The sequence below is a fragment of the Protopterus annectens genome, chromosome 3.part1, assembly GCF_019279795.1.
Source record: "Protopterus annectens isolate FY-2018-M chromosome 3.part1, PAN1.0, whole genome shotgun sequence".
Taxonomy (NCBI): Eukaryota; Metazoa; Chordata; order Ceratodontiformes; family Protopteridae; genus Protopterus; species Protopterus annectens.
Window position 1 is genome coordinate 1,067,399,725 of NC_056732.1, and position 14,348 is coordinate 1,067,414,072.

A 14,348-nucleotide genomic window follows, 5' to 3' on the forward strand; every position below is an offset into this window, starting at 1 on the left:
TTGCACTTAATATTAATAGGTGAATACACTGCACTCTTTTGCAAGCTGTCATACTTATATTTTTTAACAGTTACAGGGAAAGAATTAATAACCTGCCTGGTGGTGCAACCGCACAAGCCTATCGGCATAGGCTCGACGATTCACAGAACGGACACCTGCAGCTGCAATATAAATGAAGTAATATTGGAATACACATCTCCATAATATTAGCTAGGTTAAATTTCTACATAAATAATTACATGTAACTTACTCAGTAGTGGGGCGTTGGGCATTTGCCGGGCTTCCTGGATCCAACGGTTCAGTTGGTCCTTCTTCTGTTGCTTCAGGTCCACATGGTGGTGACGGACCTGTTCACCAGTCCTTGATATTCCTGTGGCACTGTTGAGATCATGTGCCAACCGGTCCCATGCCTCAGCCTTGTATGCTCCCCACAGGACCTGGCCCTGCATGAGTTGGGCCTCATGATCATGGACGAGGAGCCAAACCATATATTTGGACTCCTCAATGCCCCATCTCTGTGCTCGGAAGCAACTACCCTCTCCTACACCTACCATCCTGACTGCAAATCAGTTCCACAATCAGTTATGCTGTGTATTCCTGCCTATGGGGTTTATATATGCCGTTTTTCCCGCACTTATCTGTGTTTGGCCATTTTGGAAATGTATCAGCTTCACAAAACCTGCTTTGTCATGCTTCTCTTTCCATTAATTCCTATATATATGCTATTACTGCATTTCTAAAAGCAACTGTCATGGCTTAGTGGTTCAGTACTTTGACTATGGTGCATGGTATCCTGAGTTCGAGCCTGGCCATTGCTTTTTATATTTTATGACTGTCTACACAGGCTAGAAGGTGTGTCTGTGTAAAGGCAGTTTTGATACAGCTTGCTCAACGTTGCCTGTCGGTTAGCTTGTTGGCACGGTGCGCAGCTCCGCGCAAATGGGTCACGCTGGCTTACGTGCCGTTTGGCTGTCAGCACACATATTACGCTCTGCTCAGCTACGGGCACACAGTTTCAGCATGTTAGAACTCTGCTCAACCCCGGGCACTCATTTTACACCTGTTAAACCACTGCTCACCTACGGGCAGATATACTCAGCTTGTTAGAGTGTAGCTCAGCTATGGGCATTTCTGACATTTTTTTTTCACACATTTCTTCATAATACATGGCCCATTTCATTACATTTTACATAAAAAATTATTTTATACATGTACATATATATCAGGGAATTGTTTTGTGCTTATTTCACAAGGAATAAAAATTGATGTTGTGGGGGCTCGAACCATGACTGCCTCCTCTTCAGCCGACATCTCTACCGCTACGCTATTGCTTCTTGGCTTACTTTGCATATTTAGATCTTATATGTTTTTCCACTGACTGCTAACTGTGGCTTAGCGACGGGCACGCCCGCGCCAACGAGCACACTCATGGGCAAACACCTTTAAAAGTTATAAAAAAAATACAACATGTTCATTTTTACATTTTATGTTAATAGTCTGTGGGGGCATGTGTTGTGTTGTGTTTATTGACATTTACACGGACTCTGTCATTGGGGGTTTACTTTCGGGACTGTTACTCTTCTGGGGGCGTGTCCGTTTGCAGGGCTCGCCTTACAGACATGCCCCCTACTTTCTTACACGGACCGTGTTAGACTTGGGTGTGAGTCAGCATGCCCTCATGCATATGCATGGCATGCTGACGTCACACCGTTTCACTGCAGCCTCCGTGTAAGCCTTGTAACTCTTACATGGAGGCTTTGTGAATCCTGCTTTTTGTCATTGCAAATGTGACACATACATGCAGAGAAATACATAAACAAGATATAAAACACTGAATATATGCAAGAGTGAACCTTTTAGTAATTCTTTTTGGAATGTTGTAGTGTTAGATTAAGCTAGACTAACACATGAGTTGGAATCCCATGGTTAATCTTCTGTTTCAGTCTAGTCTAGTTCAAACAAAATACATAAATGTCTTGATTTTCATATTAAACTTTTCATATTTAAGTATGAATTCAGTCTGATCTCAAATGTTGAATGCAATATTAAAACTGATATTCTTTAATTACATCAAAAAATCAGGGGAACATTGTGAGTGTCAAGTGTCCTTAATAAACAATGATCACCCAACCCAGAACATTGTGACCATATTAGCAGGCAAAAAAAAAAAAAACATCTGTGCAAAGAGTGGCAGGAGATTTAAACTGTGGGTGATGTTGCTAGTAGTTGTGTATCACCAATCAGTCTAACACTAATGCCTAATGCCTTCAATATGGCTGCTGGCAGCAAAAGCTCTGGATAGTACGTTTATGAAGTACAAGCACTGTGCCAACAAGGAATACTTATTTGCAAGGACTCAGGAGTTGGAAGAGTTATACTGCATGTGCCTCCCCACACCAAGTGTAAACCTGCATGCATGTGTGTAGAAAACAAAATGTCTGCGTCTGAGACACCCAGCCACCAGGTAAGTTGGGAGCAGTTTTTGTTTTTTTAAGTAGTAGTTTTCAGTTAGCTTTAAAAAGTAGTAATTTGCTTCTTTAAACTCGTTTGTATTGGAAGTTAAGCATTTAATTCCCACACTGTACAATCACTTTTATTGCAAATGTCTTTTGTAAGATGTGTTGTGATGTTCTGGGATTTTGCAGGAAGAGATATTAAGTTTGTGTTCCACACCGGCCTGCAGACTGTATGCCCATTATTCCTGAAATAAATTCTCAGTAGACTTCAACATGGATTTCATTTCTGTTACCTGTCATGTAGTGTACTGCACTGATTTTGTGTTTTTGTTTAAATCAAGCAATGAAAGGTGCTGCCTCCACCACCTCAGAGAAAAACTTCTGCCAACTTGCCATTCCAGGGAAGAGGCTGGACACACACTACATTGATTTTGTGAGCCATTTTTTTTCTATCATTAATTAAGGTTCTGACCTTCAAGCCCATGAAAGCAATATTGTTGATGCTAGCTCTCAAAAACTCCCACATCTTGCACAGCTAATACATTGATACTATGCTGTTTTGATCCAATAATTAAAGGACCTTTGGATCATTTAACAAACTGACTTCCAAATTTGCTGACTTTCCCTTTGGGCAAATGTGGCATGTTGATTGTTAAAAATTAGATAATATGGCTAGCATTTGCTTGTGCCCACTCTGATTCCTGACACATTTCTGAGTGTCTGACACTGTGCGTGATAATTTCATTGTCATTTCATTTCAGTACATGTCTTGGCCTTACCTTTTGAATAGTTGCCTTCTTTGCTTGTGTCAACCATGCACCTGCCATTAACTGACTGTAACAGGCACTGCAAGGGTGTGGAAGCTATCTTCTTGAGGTTCTTGAACCGCTTAGCATACTTCTCAACTGTCTCTATGTTTGACTTAGATTTTTTTACCTGCCCTCCCAAAACTAGATTGGATTGCTGAGAAAATAAAATTGTGCAAAATAAAATATGAGTGAATGTGGGATACAAAGTACGAGTTCAATTAAACTAATAGGGACCAAAAAGAGATGATGTATAGAGAAAGTATGGCACATTTGCAATTCAAACCTCATGAACCCAGGTTATATGGAGAACGAGAAAGAAGGATGAAGAAGAAGGTGCGGTAAAAGAATCATTTTGCAAGTATGAGCAAAAGGGAAATCAAAAGTGATCTAATGAAACATGTTGTGTTACAGAGCCTATGTTGTAGAACATGAGAAATAACTATACTAGTGACGGGCGGGTGACAGTAGGATATCTGATGTGTGACTGAGCTAACTTCAAGCAACTAAAGTATCCTTTGCCGTGAATAAAACATTGAGGATTAAACTCTTTACATAATTCCATACACCACACTTGCAAAGTTGTTTTTTAGTAAATGTACGCAAATGCATATCATTTTAGTCTGTTGACTTAAGTGGATATGGCCATATCTTAAGTACTCCTAATGTAGGGGTCTTTGCCCCTTTTTATTTGTTAGAGAGACTGAAAGCCATGATGTAAACTTGGTTAGTGGTAAATGAGTATAAGCTGCAAGTCTTGCGATGGTAGATGAGGGACAATTTCTGATTATAGCTTAGTTAAAGTGTAATTTCATACTCTGCCTGGTGTTATACTGGAACTTGGTAGTTATTATTGCAGATCTGCTGTGACTGAAAGAAGGGGGGATCTCAGGGAAAAGATATAGCCAGACACTTCCATGCTCATCTGAATACATCTTTAATGATCTATTAGAAACTCCATGAGATGGTTAGATCTGATTATGTGTACATCTGTGTATATTAAAACCTGCAACAGTGATTTTAAATATTGCTCCTGTAAATAGTGGCTAGAATAACAGGTTTTGTATTATTATGTATTTTCTGAGGGATAAAAGTCTGAAATTCAAATGTTTGCCCTGATTTATTATTATTTAGTGATTTCAATCTTCATGTTGGTATCCCACAATTCCATTGCAGCGGGTGTGGTTACATAATTATGTATGTAAATTTTATGTGAATCAGCACCCCAATTTCCGGCCAGTTCTACCTACTTTTTATGGTCTTTGTCCAGATTTTTGATGTTTCCATGTTGAAAGGTATGCCTCTGACTATTCTGTAATAATGGACTCCTGCTTTCGCTTACATACTAATCCATGCATACTTTTCTTTTACAGTTGACAGATGCATACAAAATGTGACACAACTGTATAACAACACCAAAAAGCTGTCTTTACTTTTAATGCTACAGTAGCAGAACTGTTGGATGCATACAAACCACATGTCTTGCATCTGTGACAATCTTGCTTTATTATATATTTTCTGAGGGATATGAAGTCTGAAATTCAAATGTTTGCCATTATTTATTATTATTCAGTGATTTCAATCTTCATGTTGGTATTCCACAATTCCACTGCAGTGGGCATGGTTACATGATTATGTATGAAATGTTATGTTAATCAGCACCCCAATTTTCAACCAGTCCTACCTACTTTTCATGGCTTTATCCAGATCTTTAATGTTTCCAGATTAAGAGGTATGCCTCTGACTATTCTGTAATAATGGACTGCTGTTTTTGCCTACATACTACTTCATGGATACGTTTATTTTACAGTTGACAGATACTTACAAAATGTGATACAACTGTATAACAACACCAAAAAGCTGTCTTTACTTTTAATGCTGCAGTAACAGAACTGTTGGATGCATACAAACCACATGTGTCTCACATCTGTGACAATATTGCTTTATAGGTTCACTGATTCAGTGCTTTATCTGTGCCAGCTGTGGAAAACCAGGACAGAACAGAATAACGTGATGAATACCAATCCTGACCAAATGCAGCTTCTAACTCTTACAAGAAGCATCTGTAAGTGATACTGACACATTTGTGAAGTGCCCTCAGTCCAGCATTCTTCAATCCAATGGTCAAGTGTATTGCTCATCCTCATGCTGTGGTATCTCTCGTGATTTCTACATTGTTCACCAGTGCGAGGGATACCGGTAGAACTGGTGAAAGCCTGGGCCAAGCTATTCCATGCATCTGACATGTAATCCAATCCATGATATTGCCTCTGCAATAGCTGCAGCCCATGTTCATTCACTAGGAGTCCAACAAATGCTTTGAATTCCTGGACATCACATCTTTGAGCACAAAATCTCAAAACCTCTCCACGAACACCTGACATTTTTAACACAGACAAAGACCAATGTAGAATGATGTTTTCCTGCCAATTCCAGTTCTCACAGATGCTGACAGCCTGCACTCTTGAATTTTGCAACATTTGAAAATTATGCACATTGCTTACCATTGTGAAAACAAAGACATAATAACCAAGGAAAAACGTTAAGCCAAGCTGCAGTCCAAACATCCTTTATTACAACTTCACAAACATGAAATGCCTCTGTTAAGTGTTTTCATCCCAAACTTCTCAGGACTTCATCAGAACAAAGGAATTACCCCAAACCAGTCCATAAATACATGCCTAATTAGTTAACTAAAATCAATAATATCCAGTTACAAAAATCTCTTGAGCCTTAAAAATATACACTTATTAAAATGTATATGTGTATAGGAATAATACATATATACTGTATGAGTAAAGCCTAACTTTTATGACACATACAGCACTGTTGCATGACCTTTTATTAAACATGAATTTATCATTCTAAAATGTTTCCAAACTTTAACATGGAATTGATGCTTACACACATTAATTCCAGAGGCTTTTGTCGCATTCAAAATTAACTGCCATTTAAGTTTGTAAAAACGTAAACTCATCCACAAACACAACCACAGAACAATGTATCAATTCATCCAGCAAAGATCGACAATTCACCCACCAAATAGATGAAAAACTTCCAGGAAGGCAACAGGATATCCAAGAGCATAAAATATATACATATTTATTGAGCAAGAACAAGAAACGTAAGCGCTTTCACGGTATTACAATCCACTTCATCAGACGTCTGATGAAGCGGATTGTAACACCGTGAAAGCTCTTACATTTCTTGTTCAATAAATATTTATATATTTTATGCTCTTGGATATCCTCTTGCCTTCCTGGAAGTTTTTTATCTATTTGGTGGGTGAATTGTCGATCTTTGCTGCCATTTAAGTTTAGCAATATTTAAATTTTCATCTACCACAAACCATGTGCATCCTTTACTATTTGTTCAATTAATAAAAATCCAAACTTGTGATTCTGATATTCTTTAACATGTCAATACAGGGAATTAGTTAGATTCATATTTTTGATGTCAGTGACATGTTCATATATTCTGTCTTTAAATTGCCTACAAGTCTTTCCTATGTAAAATGTCAGACATACCAAACATTTGGCCAAATAAACCACATTTTTACTTCTACAATTATAATCCCTCCTGATAGTTATGTCCTTCCCATTAAGGCAAAACTTATTGCCAGTCACCAATATATAGAGTCATTGTGTGCAACTGCCACATTTAAAAGTTTCGACCTTTTTACTTCCTATAAGCCAGATTCCAAAATTTTCTTGAAAGACCTGCCCTTATTATAAACAAAACTAGGCCTATCACCCACAACCTTAATCACTTCCTTATAAATACATAATATTTCCCAATTCTTCTTAATCACTGTTGCTATATTAAAGGAATCAATATTATAAGTGGAAATGAAACTTTTTCCCAAATTTTTTTCACATTACTGCTATCAATAGTATTAGCCATTGTCAAACTCACATTATAAATGTCTCCTAAGATAGGCTCATAAACCCTTTTATTTCTCTTGTTGAATACTTCCTGTTTAATATTATCAACAAGGGTTAGTGGATAGTCTCTCTTCAAAAACATATTAGAAATAAGTTCCAGTTCATCCTCAAATTCTCTATCCAAACTAACCATTTTGGCTGCCCTAATCATTTGGCCCTTAACAATTGTCTTTTTCTGATGGTTTGGGTGGCAACTGGTATAACTCAAGTATGAATTGGAAAAAGTGGCCTTCCTATACATCCTAGACACAAACCTTCTTTCCTGTGATTCAACCCTCAATTCAATGTCTAAATAAGTTACTTTTTCTTTACTGTATTCGTATGTAAATTTCAAAAAATTCACAGTTTCATTGATGTAATTCAAAAATGTTTAATAGATAAGCACCATGTTAATGAGTTTAGTGTTTATAGGAATAGTTTTTAAAAGTTATTTAATATTCACTTATATTTTTAGATTTTTTAAGATATGTTTAAATATGTGTTTAAAGTGTTTAAGACATATAAAAACATTTTATTACCAATCGGTTGGTATATGACGTATTAAATGATGTATGTTTAAGCTACACCTTTGTGTTTAAGCTCCTGCCCTATAGGAAGTGATGTAATGACCAATTTATTGTAGAGCAGAGTTAAAAAGGGTGTTGGTTTTGTGTTTTTTAACCTCTGAGGAAGCTACTCTTTTGAGTAGTGAAAACGCTGTCTATTTGTTATACAATAAACCTGCGTTCAGGCTCTTGCTGGCTTTGCTTTCTTCTTGTGCTCGTACCTGTGGTTTGTTAACTGGTTTGACTTTTTATCCGTTCACTTCAGTAATTCAAAAATTCTGTTAACTTTTTTTGCGTACCTTGTCAGAGCAAAAACATGTCATTCAGGTATCAGGTAAAAAACACAATATCATCCCTAAATTGACTATGAAAAATATATTTTTCTCCCCGTATCATATGACATAGTTCGCAAATATGGGGGTACAAGCTGCCCCCATTGCTACTCCAGTCACTTGCTTATAGTACTGTCCCTCGAAAAACAAATAATTGCTTTTAAACACCACTTCCATTAAGGTGCTGTACGCATTAATGTTATTCTGTTCAAAGCATCCAGTCTCTGCTAATTGTAGTTCTAACCATGCTAAACCAATACCATGGGGAATTATAGAAAATAAATTACATACGTCTATAGTAATAAATAAATGTTGTCCTTATATGCAATTTTATTTATATTATCTAAAAACTACCAAGTGCCTTTACATATATAGGGAAAATACTGCAAACCCTTCTTCAAGTGGAAATCTAAATATCTCTTAATGAAAACATTTTTCACTCTCTTTCTATCCACAATGAGCCTAAAACTTGAGTTTTTCAATCCTTTACGTATTTTAGGAATTCCAAAAATGTTTAAACTACTGGCTGGTCATTTTTTAAATATGCATATTCATTCTCATCAATTTGCCCTTGAAATAGCTTGTCCTCCAATAGCATGTCAATTCGCCTATAAGCGATATTAATTTCATTAAGAGAACTTTCTTGATATATATCATCATTTAACTTGCTGGACATGCTGTTACTATAATCACTACTATCCATTATGACCACCCCATTACCCTTATTGGGTTTTATGATTCAAATAGATTTATCACTTGAAATGTCCCTTAGCAAATTTTTCTCACAATCAGTCAGATTATTCTCAATATTATTATTTTTAAAAGTTAATATTTCCCTGAATTGTGAATCACACACCTTTTCAAAAATGTTAACCACATTAGCCAATGGAGGGTTGTAAACAATAGGTTTCTTTAGAACAATGTCACCATTATCAACATTCCCCCTCCTTAAACCATAAGGCTGGATTCAATTTGTGTGTATACATTTTCAAATCAATAAGTAAATCTACTATATTTGCTCTCCTAGATGGAACAAACGTAAAGCCTTTTGCAAGCAAATCAATGTGTTTTGTGTCAATTATTTTTTCTGAATAATTAAAAAATTTAAAATCACCTTCTGTATTGCTAATAATAATAGGTTCCAAAGCAGTAAAAAAATCATTTGCTTCCTCAGTCAACATGTTTTCATTATCTATAACAATTCCAGTATCATCAATTACACCATACATCAATTGTCCATAAGAAATGTCCATACTTTCATGTCCAATATCATGAACATTTATCATTGAATGCATATGATGGAAATCAAAGTCATACGGTCCCACATCATTATAACCAATTAAAGTACTATCAGGTTCCCCACAACCTGAACTAAAATTATCACACATATTCTTGTGAAGAGTAAATTGTTATGCTCAGGTTGAAAAATACAGGCTGCTTTATTATACTCGCCGCCACTGGCGTAGTCGCTAAACATTAAACAGTCACAACCTTTCTCTGTTACCCCACAACTGCAGCCATTGGGAATGCCAAAAGTTCTTACTTCATTAAATAACATGATAGCAAGGTCCATCATCTCCTCTGCTGATTGCTCACATAATATTTGCTATTTTTCGGCCTCGCCCCCTGTGCGACATAGTCCTTGTATTGTTTTTGCACATAATTGGGCTTTTGATAGTTCTTGTTTTTTTAATCTTTCAGAATGCCTGTATTCCTGCCCTAAAAGGGCCTCTGCTGGCTCATGCATGCCTTCATGATGTCTAGTATATGACGTCACTTCCTTCTCTGGATGTGCATTGTCACTGGTAACTCTCCAATCATCACCATGGTTACCACTTGATTTTGGATACACCTTATTGAATCCATATTCATTGGCGTCTTGATCAATTTTATTCCTCTTTCTGTGAAAGATATTTTTACAAATACTCTCTAAATTAAGAAATAAATTGTCATAATTTTTTATAGGTTTTGAAGAGCAAATCATTTTGCAGAAATGCGTTCTGTTCATCCAACTGTTTAGAAAGTTGTTCCAATTCAATTTTTTTTATATTTGACCATCAATTTCATAATCTCCATTCCTATATGGTCAATTTTGTACTGTGAATATAGAAGCTACTGATGCTAGGGCATATTTTGAAAAATAATTTCATACTGTAATTTATGCATCAAAACCTGTTAATGCCAAGTGTATTTGTAATGGGGGAAGGGAGCCTTGGGTACATTTAATGTGGAGCAAATTACTGTTAAACATCTGTCTAGTATATATTATATATGGGGCATGGGTATCATCGCCACTATATTTGACAACCAAAAACCTCTTTCTCCTCTGGTTCTGGTATGCATTTTTGCCTTTTTAAAACATGTTTGGGTTGTGTAGGGATGGATCATGCTATTAAACAATGTACATAACTTTGTGGCAAGTGTGAGGAAGATCATAATAGTCTTAGCTGATGTGTGATAATGGCTCATCCTAATGATGTCTCACCTAAGGATGGTCAGAAAAAAAAATGAAAAAGCATTTAATTAGAATGTTCCACTGAGAAGATAGTGCAAGGTGAGGAAGCATTAGTTCCACAACCTACTAGGTGGATGGCCTTAGATATGGATTCAGAGGAGAATTGTCTGGAAGTGGATGCGGAGAAACAGACTGATACTATTAAACAAGAGGATACTCTTACTGGTTCTGGGACAGATGTGGAGGAGATTAATATGGAGATTTTAGATCCTGGAAGATATTCTGGAGACAGTGAAAAAAACAATAAATATTGAAGTGAAAATGAAGAAAGACTGGACAAGGGTGGATCTATAATAAGTAATCTCTCTGTTTTAATCTGTAATATTAGTAGTATGCTGCCAGATGTACAGCATTTACTTATTCTGAAATGGGTCATGTTGTAAGGAAAAGGCTTTGGGCATTTAAATGCAGACTGGAGTATATCTAAAGAAGTGTGTAGCATGTGTATGGAGTTATGGCTGGCTCATTATCCAGTGAAGATATATACTCCAATGTGACTGAATGGTGGCTGACCTTTCAAAATAAATATAACACTACAGGATTTATGAGCAGAAGTTTATTAGGAAAAAAAGGGCAATTATAAAGTCATAGTTTTTGAATTTCAGGATTCCATGATCAATCAAGATAATGTGTTTTTGGAGAAAAGAAAGACAATTGTATGAGTTAACAAAGGATAGAATGTAGGGCACTTTTAGAAGACTGAGGTATTTCCTGCAAGCAGGCAGGATGAGGCTATACATTTTTAAAGCAGAAAAGTGTATTGGAAGGTGAATGCCTTTGAGAGTTTATTGGATGAATCTGGAATAGAGAAATATCAGCTGGATGTAACTGTTATCAATGAAGACCACGACGTCCAGTATATAGGTTATGAGTAAAGGGTTGTCTTTTAAACTGGAAGGTTTCAAGTACTAATAGTAAATTTGTAGAAGAGACAGAAAAAATTACAGTGTCTGAACTCTATGCTGCTCTTTCTAGTGTAAGAGTTAATAGTGTTGCATTGGAAGATGGTCTAGAATATCAAATTTATAAGGATATGATGGATTAACAAAAATAATTTTGTTTGAGGTATTAAATGAGTAGTATAAACAGGGTGCAAAGCATGCAGAAGTGATATGTACAATTATGACATTTATCTTGAGAATTTAAGGTCAGTTGTGTTTTGCATCAGTAAGTACAAAGTATTAACCATTAAGAATAGCAAGCAGCTTAAGGGATTTTTTTGTGAAGGGGAATTTATAGAAAAGCAGGCTGCTAAACATAAGAATTACTGCCATTGCTGAAGGAAAATGTGTATAAAATTAATAATATTTTTAGGAAGGGTTACTTTTGGTATGTGACATTACAAAGGCTAACAACAAGACAAATGTTACAGAATTACAGCTTGGACAGTACAGACATTCCATGGGATTCAGCAAGCTCTGCACAGTTTGCAGGAATAGTGCAAGAGCTGCTGCACACAATACGGCCGACGAGCAATCCAGGAATGAGCTCCCGGGACTTGCATGAGTGCTCCTACACTATTCCTGCATGGACACAGCTCCTGTATTCTAATTACCCCATTTGCAGGTATAAAACATCCACATGAGGTGAATTAGTGATCCAGGAAGCAGGCAGGCGTCTGTGCAGGAATAGTGTAACCTGCAGAAATGTATTTGGCTACTAACTGAATACATTTCTGCAAATTACAAAACGGAGGCATGACAGATCCAAAGAAAGCATGTATTCAATGTAGTAGGCATTCCAATGGCCCAATATATGGCCATTGGCATGCAAAATAATTGCAAAATTATAAAAAATAACTTTTATTTAATTTTTTGGCTGATTTCGGCTGATTAAGAGTAGGGCAGTGGTGCGCAAACGAGATTGGCCCGAAAATAAGAAAAAAAAGTTGGAAATAAGCTTTTAAACCAAAATCAGCATTCTGCCATAATAGTCAATGGCATGCATAAGACAACAATACCATGGAATAGTGGTTGCTAAGGGGGAAGGCTGAGTGTCAGTTTTGTAACCATGCATTAGCAGTTAGTTTTATGCAAATGAGGGGATTGATACTGAATCACAGATTTCCCTCAGTGTTAACTTGCACCCAACCATGTAGGTGCAACAACACCATGGTATAAGCATAAGAGGTAGATGACCTCATAAGGGGAAGTGTCATGCATGCTGTAATCTTATTGGAGCTCTGTGGCCCGTGTTTGCCCTTAGCTAAGCACAGCTAAGGAAGGGTGTGTGTGTCTGAGGGTACCTAGCTGTGTTTACATTGCCTAAACGGGTGTGTGCGCCATGTACCAGGTTTTAAACAAACAAAAAAAAACAGGAAATAGCAGCTCTGTTCACATCTGAGCACTGGGTATGCATGCTGCACCTTGGAGCTTAAACAGGAAGCCAATGAAAAGGGAAAACAGCAGTAGGAAGGCAATCAAGGAGAACTAGCATAGCTGGCAGGTGAAATGTATCAGAATCAGCCAATTACACAGGCAACAGACTAGCCCAGCCCAGAACACTACTATAAACTATGCAAACACCTTTCACTCTGTTTTTTTCCCACAAACTCTACACCATTGGTGTACACAGAAGGGGAAATTTTACCTGACAAAACTAACAAAATGATAGGGGCTGCTGTCACTCTCATTCATCAATATGTGGAAGAGGCTGAGGGTGGTGAAGATGAGAATACTGATGACCAACCCCCAGTGAGGAGAAGGAGAAGAGTGTACAGACCCAGGGTAAGGTAGTGAGCTAGAAATAATGGACCGCTATAGGGTGGACAGGGACATCAAACAGCAAATTGTTGAGCTGTGCCGGCCACACCTCACACACAGAACCAACAGAGGGGAACCCATCCCAGTGGATACCAAGGTATGTGTAGGCTTAAGAATACTAGCCACAGGTACCTTTCAAAGGCGAACTGGGGATATCATGGGGATCTCACAGGCATCAGCATCCAGGGTACTCCACCAGTTCCTGGATGCCATGTCAGCACTTGCCCGGGAGCACATATATTTCTTCAATACTCATGAGGCGTTGACCAACAATATGCATCTGTTCCACCAAATAGCAGAATACCCTGAGGTAGTGGGTGCTATAGACTGCATGCACATACACATCAAAGCACCACCCGGTGAGCGGGGTAGGGTCTACATAAACCACAAGGGCTTCCCCTCCATCAACTGCCAGGACATGTGCGATGCCCAGGGCATTAAAATGAACGTGTGTGCTGGCAGCCCTGGAAGCTATCACAGCTCTCACATCTGGCATATGACACAGCTGTATCAGAGATTTGCCAATGGGGACATCCCATATGACCACCTAGTGGAGGATGCTGGTTATGCATTGGAGCCATGGATGATAACACCCATCAGAAATTCACAAACACCGAACAAGAACTCCATAAAGAGGCACATGCACAAATCAGAATCATAATAGAGCATGAGTTTGGGATGCTCAAGTCATGGTTCCAGTGCCTGGACATATCCGGTGGAGCCTTGCAGTACTCTCCAGCTACATGTACACAAATTATCATTGTATGTGCCATGGTACACAATATGATCCTGCGGAAACAGCTGCAGCAGGAACAGCATGGTGCAGGGCCACACAGCCCCCCCCCCCATCATTGCCAAGGCCAGTACAGGCACAGAGTGACTCGGAGGATGAACAACCTGAGCCTGCCCATGTAGGCAGAAGGAGGCATGCCCAGTATGCCCAGGCTTTGGCAAAGAGGCAACACATAGCTCATACACTGACATGGTA

The 14,348-nt window shown here is 37.9% G+C and overlaps 1 long non-coding RNA gene across 1 annotated transcript in view; it reads left to right on the forward strand.

Annotated features, from left to right (window-relative positions):
• Nucleotides 1–6,338, forward strand: part of LOC122798873 — a 32,744-nt gene extending 26,406 nt beyond the window's left edge. The window contains exons 2-3 of the long non-coding RNA XR_006364323.1: nucleotides 2,798–2,889; nucleotides 5,212–6,338. This is a non-coding gene — a long non-coding RNA (uncharacterized LOC122798873). The remainder of the gene's footprint in view (nucleotides 1–2,797; nucleotides 2,890–5,211) is intronic.
• Nucleotides 6,339–14,348: the final 8,010 nt, after the last annotated feature.